Here is a 14,198-nt window from a genome sequence, read left to right as displayed (position 1 = left end):
ACCTGAATGACTTACTTTTATTCTGTGAAGCAATTGAAATAGTTTCAGTCAGATTTCAGATTCTGAAAGTTCTGTTTATATAAACCCTAAATGTTGCAATCCAATTCAAATAATGAAAAAGTGGACATACATGTCAGAAGAGATTTTTAGCAAATATTTTGTATAATTAGTCTCCTCCATTAACCAGGAAGACGTGACTCTTAAACGTATGCATTATCGTAAGATGTAAAACATATGTAAACATTCGTTTGTTCACAAGGTATTTTTGAATCCGATTGAGAAAATAGTTGGATTCAAACGTTTATGTGCTTATTTTTTTTCCTGTTCATTGATTTATTTCAGGTCTACACCATACCTTGCAGTTTGATAGAACTTGCAGTTAGATTTCATTTCTGATTAAAAATGGATTATTTGGGTCCATGCAAACGTATTGACTTGCACTGTATGGACAAAAAACACTAATCTATTTGTCAGAAAAAGGAAAGTCATATGGGTTTGGAATAACATGATAAGGGTGAATAAATGATCAGCATATTTTCTGAAATTTGGGGTGAATCCGTTCCTTAAAATACGTTTAGGGTTTCGATGATCTAAAAGCGGATTGTTCTTGATTGTTGAAGCTTTGAGCAAAAGCAATGAGTCTGATGCTGAGGGGAATGTGATTTGACCCTGCATTCATACTGTGGATGTGTGACCCGTCCAGACTGACATCATTGAGCACTGCCGCTGAATTTCTCCATTCCAGCTGGCAGTCTTTTGGTTTAAGAAATGAAAAGAGATAAAACTAGATGGAAGAGGCTGCCACAGACAGTAGACTTTCCCTTCACTTATATTTAACAGCTTTCACCAGGCCTACCACAAAAAAACAAGTGGCAATATTACACCCAAACAATTATTTCTCTATTATAAGAAAATATTCACATCTGTTCTTGTAAGACACCAATTCACTCATAAAGAGGAAAATGAAAACATGTCAAGCTTTTTTAAGAAGTCTCCTGCTGCAGGTTCCTCTACATAAAGATGTAGTGTACTGTGTCTTTAAGGCATTTATTGGGACGGGTCTTAAACAGTTTGACACCTGGCTTGATGATGGACTTCCTGTCTTACTGCTCGTCGAAGAGGCTGCAGTGTCCGCTCTCTATCTGATGTCCAGCAGGATCTTCAGTGACACCTGCGTCGACGGGTCTGTCCCGTCCACTTGCCGTCCGTTGACTGGCAGTCATGGCCCTTCCCCTCTGTAGGAGTCCAAAGGCTGACGGAAGAGTCTCTCATAGGCAAGACTCACAACACTGCAACAGAAAGGATACAACAAAAATGTTGACTACTGACACAGCTTTTATCATTTAAATTGTCTATCAGATTGTAGTCTATTTCTTTCAGCTGTAAAGTAAGCAAATTAAAGTAAGAGTTTCCTCATTCATGTCATTACAGCATCAGTATTTACAGTGCAGTGTCAAGTGACACAGAAGATTGTCCTGTCCTGCACATTAACCCAGACAACCTTCACCTGTAAAGAGCATACTTTACTCAACAACAACAACTACAAGCTAATGAGATTAGGGGTGAATTCATTCAAAAGTGCCCTACTCACTCCGAAGGACAGAGCACTTGAAGTGAGCACTCTGAAGGGTGCAGAGAATTATTGTCTAATATGTTGCACTACCGTTGTTTGGGGTTCTAACTAAGATATCACGGTAGACCATGATACATATTTCAATTCGTCATACATATTTCACAATTCTTTGATGAATAGAATATTCAAAAGAACAGCATTTATTTAAAATACAAATTGTTTGTAACCATTTTAAAAGTCTTTACTGTCAATGTTGATCAATTTAATGCATCCTTGTTGAATACAAGTTTTAGTTTAATCTTGTAGACCCCAAACTTTTGAACGGTAGTGTACATTAATGGCGTTTTAGTTTAAACCAGAATGTAATCTTCATAATATCAGAATAACATTCATACAGCTTTTGTAAAAAATAAATACAGTTTTAAATTTAGTGTAAATATATACTATATGCATCTGTCATAGTAATGTCTTTTCATTTGACATTTGGTTAAAACAAACCAACATAAAAAATGCAAACATGTACAGGATTATTAATAAATAGGTAAAATTTTCAGGAAATTTGCCAAATAAATTACCTCAGGTTTCACTATTACTCAGGAGGAAGCACTACTCTGGATCACATGATTATAACAGTAAAATTACTTCTTCCATCTCATCTACCCATCCCTGCACTTTGCTATTTGCCTTAGCTAAAATCATCCAGAGATCTGCCCTTCAACACAAAAGCATACTAGTACACATATAAACATAAATAGAATGAGAAAAACACTTTTGAGAATGTACCTCAAGAGAAGATGTCAGGCAGAATGACAGCCTCAGTCACCATTTACACTATTTACCTAACATCTCCGTTTGAGCTCCATGGAGGAAAGAAAGTCATTCAGGCTTGGAAAGACATGAGGGTGAGACAGAATTTTCAGTTTTGGTTGAACTATCCCTTTAAGTCATTTAAAATACAGCTTGAATTACAACAGGACAACTTGCCAGTCACATGTACTTTTAACCACAGATGTCCATACAAAACAATGCCAGATAAGCTGATACCATGAAAGCATATGTCACAGCAAGAAAGTCCACAATAGTCATTTTCAGTGCATTCCATAATGCCTAAAATACCAGCTGCAGCAAGAACAAGAATCATTGCTTAGTGGCCATATCATGCACCAAAATGGCAAGACACTGCATCGGCTTCTCATCTAAGTCCAAGAAGATGGCCAACAGAACAGATGAATAATCCAACCTCCAATGTAGACTGATTACACCAGAACAGCGCCAACACGTCACTCTAGTCCAGAAACGTAAGCTTTTGACAGCCAGTGAACATTGTCAGGCCCTTTGCAAAAATATGTGGGAAAACATCCCACAAATTATGCTTCAGAGCCTCTTTTGCATTAAAACAGTCAGACATGATACAAAAAGCAAAATAATGACTGATATAAAGTTCACAGTTATTGCTACTTTTGCTGGCGTGTTCACTTTTCTTTTTTTGCCTATAAATAAGAAGTAAAGAATTTTGAAAAGTGAAAAATTTTCTCATTCTCTAAAGAGAAGAAATAAGAAATGTGATAATATTTGATATCAGCTACCCAATATGATAGTGAGTTAACATTTTACACTTATATTTTATAACCTGACATTTAAAAAAGCACTACAGTTTAAAAAAACAAACAAATAGGTGTCAAAAAGAGTCCTAATGTACATAAATGCTTTATATTCTTAAAAGGATCCTGAGAAAAATGTAACAGTTTCCACAAAAATATTAAGAAGCAAAACTGTTTCTTGAGCACTAAATCAGCATTTTGGAATGAGTTCTGAAGCGTGACACTGAAAACTGGAGTAAAGGCTGGTAAAAAAAATTCAGCTTTGCAATCACAGATATATATTTAATATATATTAAAATAAAAAATAAAAACATTTTAAACTGTAATGATACTTAATAATATTACTGTTTTTACTGTATGTTTTCGAATAAATAAATGCAGCCTTAGTGAGAATAAGAGACGTTTCAAAATCATTTAAAAAATGAACGGTGTACAACATAAGTAAAAAGTGACTTTTTACAAAAGGTATTTTAATAATATAATCTAATAGAATTTAAACCTACAAACAAACTGAAGATAATTAGTGTTCTGTACAGTTGTGTAGTTGAGTAGTGAATAATTTTGGAGGACAGTCTTCAGCAAGCATGTCTAAGCTACTTGAAATGCCTGTTTGTTTTTCTAATTCTTTTCTTACAGCTGAAATTCTAATAAACACTAAGCAATAAATAAACACTGGCACAGCGTTGGGCTGGCAAGCCACCAAATGTGTGAGATCTGTTTCTGTGCTAAGTCAAACGTATTAAAACAGCCAAGCATATGGTCTAATCAATCCATAATATTTTGAGTTGATTCATGCCACTGGAAACAAGCGTTCCCCTCAGAGCCCCCGACTAACATACACATTCTCCTTCTGCTCTCTTTTTCCTCTCTCCGCTACTAAACGGCGTTCATATTTTCCTGGCACAGAAGAGGTCAAAACATGACTGAATAAGGAATTCTCCAGTAATTGAGTCCAATTTTCCTTTTTCTGAGACATTTCATTCCGTAGCTAATTTTAGCACTTTCTGTGCTGTGAACAGGGATCCAACAACAACCACAAATCCCATGAACTCTGACGAGGCTGAAGCTGCACCGCTAGATTTACTGTACAGCTGGGATCAACAGCTGCAATAAAAGTAAAGGTAACGAAAAGAAAGATAACATTTAGATTCAGAATTTAGTGCTTTTTACAATAACTATATTTCATATACACACACACCACTCTTCTTTTTTTGTAACCAAAATCAAACTTCATAATTATGTATGCAAATGATTTACTCTCCAATCTGACTGAATGAGCTGCCTTCCAAGATTGTTGATATACAGTCCAACAGTACTAGGACTTTTCATTGCTTGTTTCACTTAGCCTGTGTGTTAGTGGTGGGATCTTTCTGCAGATTTCATCATTACACCAGTAGGTGGTGACAAGTGAATCATTCATTGACCAATTTGTTGGGGAAAAAAACTGATTAATTCAAGAAGGAATTAAGTTACTGTCTTTATGAGAAGGTCACTGAATCATTCATTCAGCCTTTTCTTTTCAAACAAATATTTATTTAGGAACAAAAGTCTTTAAGAGTGACTCGTTATGAGTGATTCGTTCAAACACAAAGATTCATTCAGGAATGCCACAAAAACTGTGTTGAATAACTAATTACTGTGGCTTTATTTGGAACTTTTGTGGGTGGAGCAAAAACAGACAAAGTCACTAAGAGTATTGTGTCTAAAACGTGAGTTAATATAAATTTTTTGCTTATTGAACTGTATAAAAGCAGTATCACATTAGCAATTGCGCTGCTGGTCTAAACATCAACAGCCAGTATCAACACAGCCGTGATGAAACTCAAAAAGCAATCTTGCTAGGTATACATGTACCTTCATTCATCTTTGGAACACAAATTAAGATTTGAAACTGAGAGTTTTCTGACTCAGCATAGACAGCAACGGAATGACACGTTCAAGGCCCAGAAAGGTAGTAAGGACATCATTAAAATAGTCCATATCACATCAGTAGCTCAACTGTAATGTGCACAAATTAAGATATTTTTGATGAAATCCAAGAGCTTTCTGACCCTGCATAGACAACAACACAACTACCACATTCAAGGCCCAGAAAGGTGGTAAGGACATCGTTAAAATAGTCTATGTGACATCAGTGGTTCAAACTTAATTTTATGCAGCTACGAGAATACTTTTTGTGCACAAAGAAAACAAAAATAAAGACTTTATTCAACAATTTCTTCTCTTCCGTGTCAGTCAGCGCGTTCATAAGAGTACTACACCATATATGTGACCCTGGACCACAAAACCAGTCATAAGGGTCAATTTTTCGAAATTGAGATTTATACATCATTTGAAAGCTGAATAAATAAGCTTTCCATTGATGTATGATAGAACAATATTTGGCCGAGATACAACTATTTGAAAATCTGGAATCTGAGGGTGCAAAAAAATCAAAATATTGAGAAAATCAATTAATCTTTAAAGGGGTCATATGAAGCGATTTCAATATTTCCTTTCTCGTTGGAGTGTTACAAGCTCTTGGTTCATAAAGAAGATCTGTAAAGAATCATTTTGACCCATACAATGTATTTTGGGCTATTGCTACAAATATACCCCAGCGAATTAAGACTGGTTTTGTGGTCCAGGGTCACATATGCACACGCATGCATCATGGTATTGTCGTGAACATGCGGCAGAGACTGACTTCAATAGAAATCGTTAAATAAAGTCATTATTTTTGTTTTCTTTGCACACAAAAAGTATTCTTGTAGCTTCATAAAATTAAGGTTGAACCACTGATGTCACATGGACTAATTTAACAATGTCCTTACGACCTTTCTGGGCATTGTGTTGCTGTCTATGCAGAGTCAGAAAGCTCTCAGATTTGTTTTCCGAAGATGAACGAAGGTCTTATGGGGTTTGGAATGACATGAGGGTGAGTAATTAATGACAGAATTTTCAATTTTGGGTGAACTATCCCTTTAATACCTGATATTCACAACAAGACAATCATACATATTCAGTCAAAAACAAAATGTCCACAGCAGAATCCACATCATTTATCACTGCAGATCTAACCTGAGCAATGAGCAATGTATCTCTCTTTGGCTTGCCTGAATACCTACATAGCTGCTGTTGTTTTTTCCCCCTCTGTCTCTCTCTCTCTTCTTATCCCTCTCTTGGCTGGTGTCCCTGTAGCAGGCAGAGCATGTAGTAAGTATGTGACAGAGTGTAACGCTGGAACCCTCGGCATTCTGATTTCGGGGGTGGGGGGAGTGCACAATGGAGGCACATGTGCCTGATGTGCCTCTGAGTCATCTGACTCTATGACAGACCGTCAGTGTGAATTAGCGGCATCCCGTTCACGGGGGCGGGGGCTATGGAACATCATTAAAGCAAAGACGTCCTCTGCCCCCTCAAAACAAGGCACAAACACAACCACGTACAACTAAGGCATCTACACAGAATGCCTTATGATCAAGAACACGGGAGTGAGAATCGATCCCTGACGAAGTCAGTGGTACATCAGGGGTCTCTGCGAGACAATGAAGACGGCAACATGAGGTGCTACGCTCTTGTCGAGCAATTATTGCTTTTTAATCAGAGGAAGTTTCGTTCTCTCTATGGACAGCCTTGAGTTTGACAGCAGAGCATTTACAATTAGAGATCGCTTTCTTGATTCATCCATCACAAACATCTCTAATCCTGTAAACTAAGTGGGTTGACAGTCGGAGAGCTAAAATGTGACACACGTAAAATTGTAGATAAATTTGTATGCTGAATATACACTGTACAACCTGTAATGTGACACAAGACTTTGTATTAAGCTCTTAAAACCCTTTCACTAATTCAGTTGCACAATGAAGCATGACCTTGAATATTAGTGTGCATTTACCAGGGTATAAATGAGACTGGAGCGCACTTACACTTGCCATGTCAAAGACACACCCGGCTTGCTGAATACTGAAAATGCGAAGAACACAAATTTAGCTAATACATTTAGCCAAAAACAGAAAGAAAGTAGCTAAGACAACGGATAAATTATTCAGGACCACAAACACAATTATATCTCTTCTTTTTCTTCCACATAGACTAAAGCACAAATCAAAGTGAATATGCAGAGAGCTGTTATTAGAGGTTATTTGCCATTATACCCTTCTAACGTTCGCGTCATTTCAGGAAAACGAAATAGTGCATTCCCCACGTGGATAAGCAACCAATTTTGCAACAGTGCATGGATGTTTTAGCTTGTACAGGGTTATTAAACTCCATTTTTAGCTGATGCTTCTGGCAGTGTTAACAAACAATTTCTTGTAGAAGCATGGTGACTAAAAAGGGCAATGTTCAGAATGACGTTAACAAAGACTTCTGTCAGGACCACTATCGTCAAAGATGATTGACAATTAGCATACAGTTTGGATTGGCGGTATGGTTCCGTTCTGGGCAAGAACTCCCTGCGCATCCATGCAGCCTAGCATGGATGAGAGCAGGGAGAGCAGCGATAACCCCCCCAGGGTAAACAGAACAGAACCAACATAAATGTATTGCAGATATCATTAAAGTTCAATAATGTTATGTACACATTTTAGAATTAGTCTGATTCAAAGGAGAATCAGAAGGCTGAATCCTGACTGACAGAGGAGGAGTTGGGGATGGAGGAGGGTAATTAGCTATTGAGCAATGCGAAAACTGCTGATACTACTGCGGGACCTTATATATGAATACTTAGGTGTCGTATTCCCATAGGTTGATGGGGATCAGCTGAGAGTCAGCTGATGCGAGCTTGACTAACATGACCTGCCAGAACTAACGCTACGCTTGATTTGTCAGTGGTGTTGCTCTGGGGCAGTGTTTATTAATAGATTTAAATTAGGGGAATAGTAAAAATGGATAAAGTCTAACAGATTTAATTGTACACTCTCCCTCTAGCTACAAAATTATAAAATGTACAAACAGATGTGTGCATGAAATTTACATAAACACTTGAGAGTTACATGTCCAAATAAGGACATCACTGTCTGACTAATTCCTCTGTAAAATGATGTTTCAATTAAACCATCAAGCTTCAGTTAATTCAGCATTCTCTCTTGGCACTGGACTTCAAATACCTGAATAAAATAATCAAGACACAATTAAGCTGTTTTCATTTAGTATACATTTCCGTAAGCTGGTATGTAGTTTGCATTCACTTCAGTTTATGTCAACGTTTTACCCATATCAGAAAATATGTACGGTATATATATATATATATATATGATTTGTAGATTTGGTAATTAATTAATTTATAGGTATTTAATCTTATATATACATAATGTTTAAAATTTTGAAGTCGCTAATATATTAAGATTTTTTTTTTATAATTCTCACCTAGTCTGTTTTATTTGATCTAAAATACAATAAAAACAGAAATATTGTGAAATATTATTACAATTTAAAAAATTTTGTTTTTTTATATAATTTATTTATCATTGTTTTTTCAATATTTATATTATTTTATTTGTTTTAAAATCTCATTTATTTCTTTTAGCAGCCATTACTCACATATTCAGTGTCACGTGATCATTCAGATATCATTCTAATATGCTGATTTGGTGCTCAAAAAACATTTCTTATCTTCTTTATTGTTATAAACAGTTGTGCTATTCAATATTTTTGTGGAAACGGTGACAATTTTTTCCATGATTCTTTCATTAATGCTAAAACAGCATTTATTTGAAATATATATATATATATATAAAAATTTTAAAATAAAATTTTACTTCCCCCTACTTCCATTTAAAGGGGTCATATGATGCTGCTAAAAATAACATTATTGACGAAGGAGCGTCCGGAGGGCTTACGGCAACCACATGTGACGACCCCGGGCTGGACTCCGCTTCGTCCGCGGTGAAAGCCGATCCGGCGATCGACAGCACGAAGTTGAAGTATTTCCTCAGCGACCAGCACGGATCAGCTCCAGGCATGACGAAGCGATATCGTCCTCTTTTGGAAGGCCAAACAAAGTAGTTTCGCTTTCACAACGAAGCACACAGCACCTTCACGACATGGCTGCAGCGTCAACAACAATACTACAGCGAGAATAAAAGTTACGCCTTCTTTCTTTGTGTGAACATTTGGGCGGCATTATGCAAATCTTCCCACATAGTGAGGTAGATATGTGGGGGCGTGTTAGAACGAGCCGTTTTAGGTAGGTGTGGCTGACTCTTAACTTTTATAAAGAATATCTCTTTGGATTTGAGACTTTAGTCTTTGCAACTTTACAGATCTTCTTTATGCACCAAGAGCTTGTAACACTCCAAAGAGAAAGGAAAATTTGAAATCGCATCATATGACCCCTTTAACTAATGTGATCATGTAACTGATCTCCACCCAGGTTAGGTCAGAGCTTTGTGAGTCAACATGGGTGCTGCTGCTGTGTGTAACATTCTCTGAGAATATGTATTGCATGTCTGTAAGGAAGATCAATATAAGTGATTGGTGCTGGATGATCTATGAGACAGCGATTACATAGTGTCTCTTACAGACTATATAATCATTACCAATTAATCCATTAACCAACGAACATGCATGCTGACAGAGATTATGAAGCTAAGAGTTTCTGCTTTTGATTCACACCTCTCTCTATCTGTGATATAGTCGAATGCCAATATGTCTGATCATTCAGAGCCAAAATGGATTGCAGGTGATCTAAAGGAGGGACACAAGTGTGCCAGTTGCCTTGCTGCTTCTCCTCACCTGAGAGGAGATTTATTGTTTGCTTTCAGCTTCATCAATCACACAGACGTATCTGAAACAGAAATGATATCAGCAGTCATCCCGTGCCCGTTTTCATCTCTTTTCATGCGCTAGATTTATGCTGCCAATGACCTTCATCCCTATTAGAGGAAGACAGATCTAATGCCTCAGACGGGCTCTGCCTAATGCCAATTATGTCTCGCTGTACAGCCATGAGAAACACATCTGGCCTTCCGGCAGCAAGTGGGGGTACAATGCAAGACTAACACAATGTCACAGACCACTACATTAAATATACCCTGTACTACTGCTGTCCTAATAAAACAAATGCTGGTAAGTTAGAGTGTGCATATTAACAAGCAGGTTAATAATTATTTACATTTTTTATGAATGTTTTCAGTACATGGTTTCTTAAAAAACTTAAAATTCAATGCACACAAGTACATAAGCTGCAAAATTTGAGACTTTTCTGTGAACACCTGCTTAATTTAGGGCCTGTACTCAGGGCCGGCCCTGGCCAATTTGCTGCCCTAGGCAAGATTTTACCTGGTGCCCCTTGCCTCACAGCCCATTCCACCAATAATTTTTGTTTTTGAATAGCACAACTGTTTATAACAATAAAGACCAAAAGTGCATATGAAGAGAGAAATGTAGGAGTATATGTGACTATTGCGTGTTACATTTTCTTATTAAAATAAAAAGCTGATGATAGTGAAACGGTAACACTTACAATAAGGTATCATTTGTTAACATTAGTGAATGTATTAACTAACTTGTACTAACAATGTACAATACATTTGTAACAGTATTTATTATTTTTGTTAATGTTAGTTATGGAATATTAACCTTGTTTTAAATAGTTTACAGTGAAACTATAAAAATATAGGTGCTGCCTAAGTCACATTATAAATTAGACACAAACAGCAAAAATAATTACATCTGGTATTCCTGCACAAAACTAATACTAGCATACAGTAACGCTACTGTTTAATCTTCAAAATAAATTTGAATTGTTCAATTTCCAGTAGATGGCAGCAATGTTCTACTAAACTATAGCCCTTTCTTACGTTATCACCACGAATTAAACTGAGAAACATACATCTTTAAAGTACATTTTACATAAAATGTTGCTATTTTTAATAAGCCCAGTTATATACAAACATTACTAAATTAGCCAATTCAAATGAAAAATACCATAAATACCCAAATACTACACAACTATAGCGTAAAAATATTATTAAAACGTGTAATCATGTGACACGAAAAATCTCGAATCTCTGGAACTCCAGACCCTTTTTTAAACTTTTAGACTAGGCTTTCTATAAAGTTTGTTCACAAACTTTTACCTCATCTAGTTTATTTATATGATCGTCATTTATTACATCACATTTCCTCTGTCTTTGTCCCATTTTTTTCATCTTCTTTTATTTAATTTTTTTTCTTCCCTAGGCACCAGAGGGCTTCGGTCTTTTTGACATAGCAGTAATTTATTAGTGAACATTTATCACAATCAGGTAACTGATGAATGTAGAAGTGCGGCTGTGCGGGGGGATATTGATCATGCATCGAACCGGGGTGAGTCGGGAGAGAAATAAAATAGTTATGTATATCATAGTATTGAAGTAGTATCGGTAATAAAAAAATAAATAAACTTTTTGCACCCCTAGGGATCGGCGGCACTCCTAGCATTTGTAGCATTTGTACTGTTCCCCTGTATTTCATAAAAAGCTATTGTATTGATTTAAAAGACTTGGAATAATGAAAACATGGTCCACAAAATCAAATAGGCTACTTTTATTGTATTTTTAGAGTCCAATGGCCCCAGTTATTAAAAATGCAGCCTGGACATTTTGCCAAATAACATATTTTGTGTTCCACTGAAAAGAAGTTATACAGTGTCAAGTAAACATGAATGTGTAGACATGCTTTGCTCAAGGGCAAAATGATGATAGCTAATGGAATGTGAAAGTGGGAATTAAGACGTCACATCTTAAACCATAGCCTCCCCCATAACTGATATGTTTTGCGAAATCAACAAGAGATCAGGTTCTGTTGAAAAGCTAGTGGATGATTAAAGCATATAAACTGCAGAACACAACAGAAGGTGTCACTAACAGAAAAGGCAATGCCAACACTCAACTGTGTCTCATAATTTTTAATATAGCCATATGTAATTAATAAAGCCATATGTAATTACTCCAAAACATGCCCTTAAAAGAGAAGTGCGTCATTTATGCACTACTAGCATCACCAAACAGAATTGGAAAAATAATGACTGTTGTCAAACAGGTTTTCTGAACAGTCCACCCATCAAACACATAGATAGTTCTGCCCCAAAACACATACCTTATAAAACTAAAAATAAATATATAAGATTAATATTAAAATATTTAAATTTTGAGTGATGAAATCAACAATGAATCCACAATCAACTGCACCATATTAGCATTCAAAATCAATGAAACAACAATATTGTATGCTGATGGGTTGTCAGCTTGAGATTTCAAGCTGCGGCTGATAAGACATTTTCAGCATTTAGTGAAGGTGAGTGGGAGGTCTTGAGAGTTTTTTTTTTTTATCAGCGACAGGCATCTTCATCATGTTGTTGCCCAGTGCATGCTGAAAACACCCTCTACATAACACTTCATTCCCTTCACCCGGCCCCTGCATAACACCTGCACGCAGCCGTGTACTTATTTGCGATTCAACAGTCACTGCCTTTGATATTACCTCACAAAGTGAATTTAAAAGCCATTGATTTTTCTCCTTCTACCCTAGCAGCCTATGATTCAGCTGTCAGCGTCTAAGCTGCACAGTCGTTGGACTTGCTTTCTCTGCCTCCTCCAAACACAAACTCACATACATGCACGCACATAAACACACATACGCACGCACAAATCAATAATGCTTTACCTGACACTATCTGTTGCAGGAATACTCGGTTCTGTCATATGCACTGAGGCATAGCATTATGCATTTCGTGTTTGGTTATTGCAATTTGTGACAGATGAATGAATACTCTCAGGGCTCAAGATGCCATTTACATTAGCAGTCAAGCTAATAAAAATTAATAAAACAACAGCAGTTGGATCACATGTAGCTGCATATATTGTGGCTATACAGATAAAGAAAAACAAATAAATTAAATGTTTTAATTTTCAAGAAAAGAAAGAGAAGAATCCTTAAAAAAAACATTTTTAAAAAAACATTTTTGAGGAATTAACAAGTCAAGACAATACCAATATATGTATATTATAGTATCTACCAATTCACAGATGTCATGGACATTTTGACTCTATTATCACATTAGTGCTGCTCACACTGCTTTTTAGCTTACTATTCAGCAGCAATGTCACTTTTACAGTGTGTCAACATAATTTTATGAAACATCTTGCTTGAAAGTGTCATGCGTTCGCTTTACTGTCTGGACAATCCACTTCTTATACAGCCTGCTTCACCTACAATGGTATTTGAAGCATAAGAGTATTTCTAGACTGAGACAAATCTCCCTCACAAGCTCACAATGAGCACTGCAGTCTACTGCCATTTTTCAAGCCTCATCTAAATGAAATCAGGGCAGCTAGGTGGTGCGGGACACAAGCAAGATGTAAAGTGCAATGTCACCAAAGAGAGAACGAATGTTGTCAGACAAGAACTAAACAAGAATATACTGGAATGATTTGAGGGAAAAGGAATCTAGTGGTGTCTAAAAGTGAGGGATTAACAGTTGTAAAGGTAGTAACCCATTTGAAATCATGACACTTTAACTGAGGATTATTTGTTAAACAAATAATTGTGAATTTAACTGTTTGTTTTGTTCTTGTCAATTACAGTTAACGTATATTAAACATTAATCGTAAGAAGATTCATATAATAAAATGTATGATTTCCTTTAAGGCTTTGTAAACAAATATTGCATTGCACTGGGGTAGAATAATATGAAAAATATTTTATCTGTGTCTATATTTGTGTCTTCTTAACCTTTAATCTTCAGATTCTCCGCCTCTGAAATGACTTTTGCTTTCGGCTGATATCACAAATCCCTCATACTCCAACTACCTTGCTCCATTCTGATTTGTAACACCCCCCCTTTTAATGATCCAATCCATTCCTGAAGAACAAAATCAAGTCTCATACAACATTTTTTTTCTTGAGTATTCTGTTTCTGATTAGAAAAGTGAAATGGGCAGCAAACAGCCCATGATGCACAACTGCTCCTTTGGAGCACACACATTAACGCATTACTGAGCCATAAAGAAAGGCGTTTTAACACATTTCTATGATTTACTTCAACGGACAGTTCACCC

At 36.3% G+C, this 14,198-nt stretch overlaps 1 protein-coding gene across 2 annotated transcripts in view; it reads right to left on the bottom strand.

Moving 5' to 3' along the window:
• Positions 1–292: 292 nt before the first annotated feature.
• The window catches only part of LOC107663977 (potassium voltage-gated channel subfamily A member 1-like), a 39,353-nt gene continuing 25,447 nt past the window's right edge, over positions 293–14,198 (bottom strand). Inside the window, exon 2 of one of the 2 annotated variants that reach the window (XM_016454418.1) lies at positions 293–1,289. The gene's annotated coding sequence lies outside the window, so the exon portion shown is untranslated. Of the gene's footprint in view, positions 1,290–9,912; positions 9,944–14,198 lie in introns of those variants that run through there. The other variant, XM_016454420.1, reaches the window with a different exon arrangement.

The sequence above is a fragment of the Sinocyclocheilus anshuiensis genome, unplaced genomic scaffold, assembly GCF_001515605.1.
Source record: "Sinocyclocheilus anshuiensis isolate Anshui unplaced genomic scaffold, SAMN03320099.WGS_v1.1 scaffold2129, whole genome shotgun sequence".
NCBI classification, from domain to species: Eukaryota; Metazoa; Chordata; class Actinopteri; order Cypriniformes; family Cyprinidae; genus Sinocyclocheilus; species Sinocyclocheilus anshuiensis.
The sequence above is the reverse complement of the archived record's forward strand: the minus strand, read 5'-3'. Positions and strand labels throughout refer to the sequence as shown.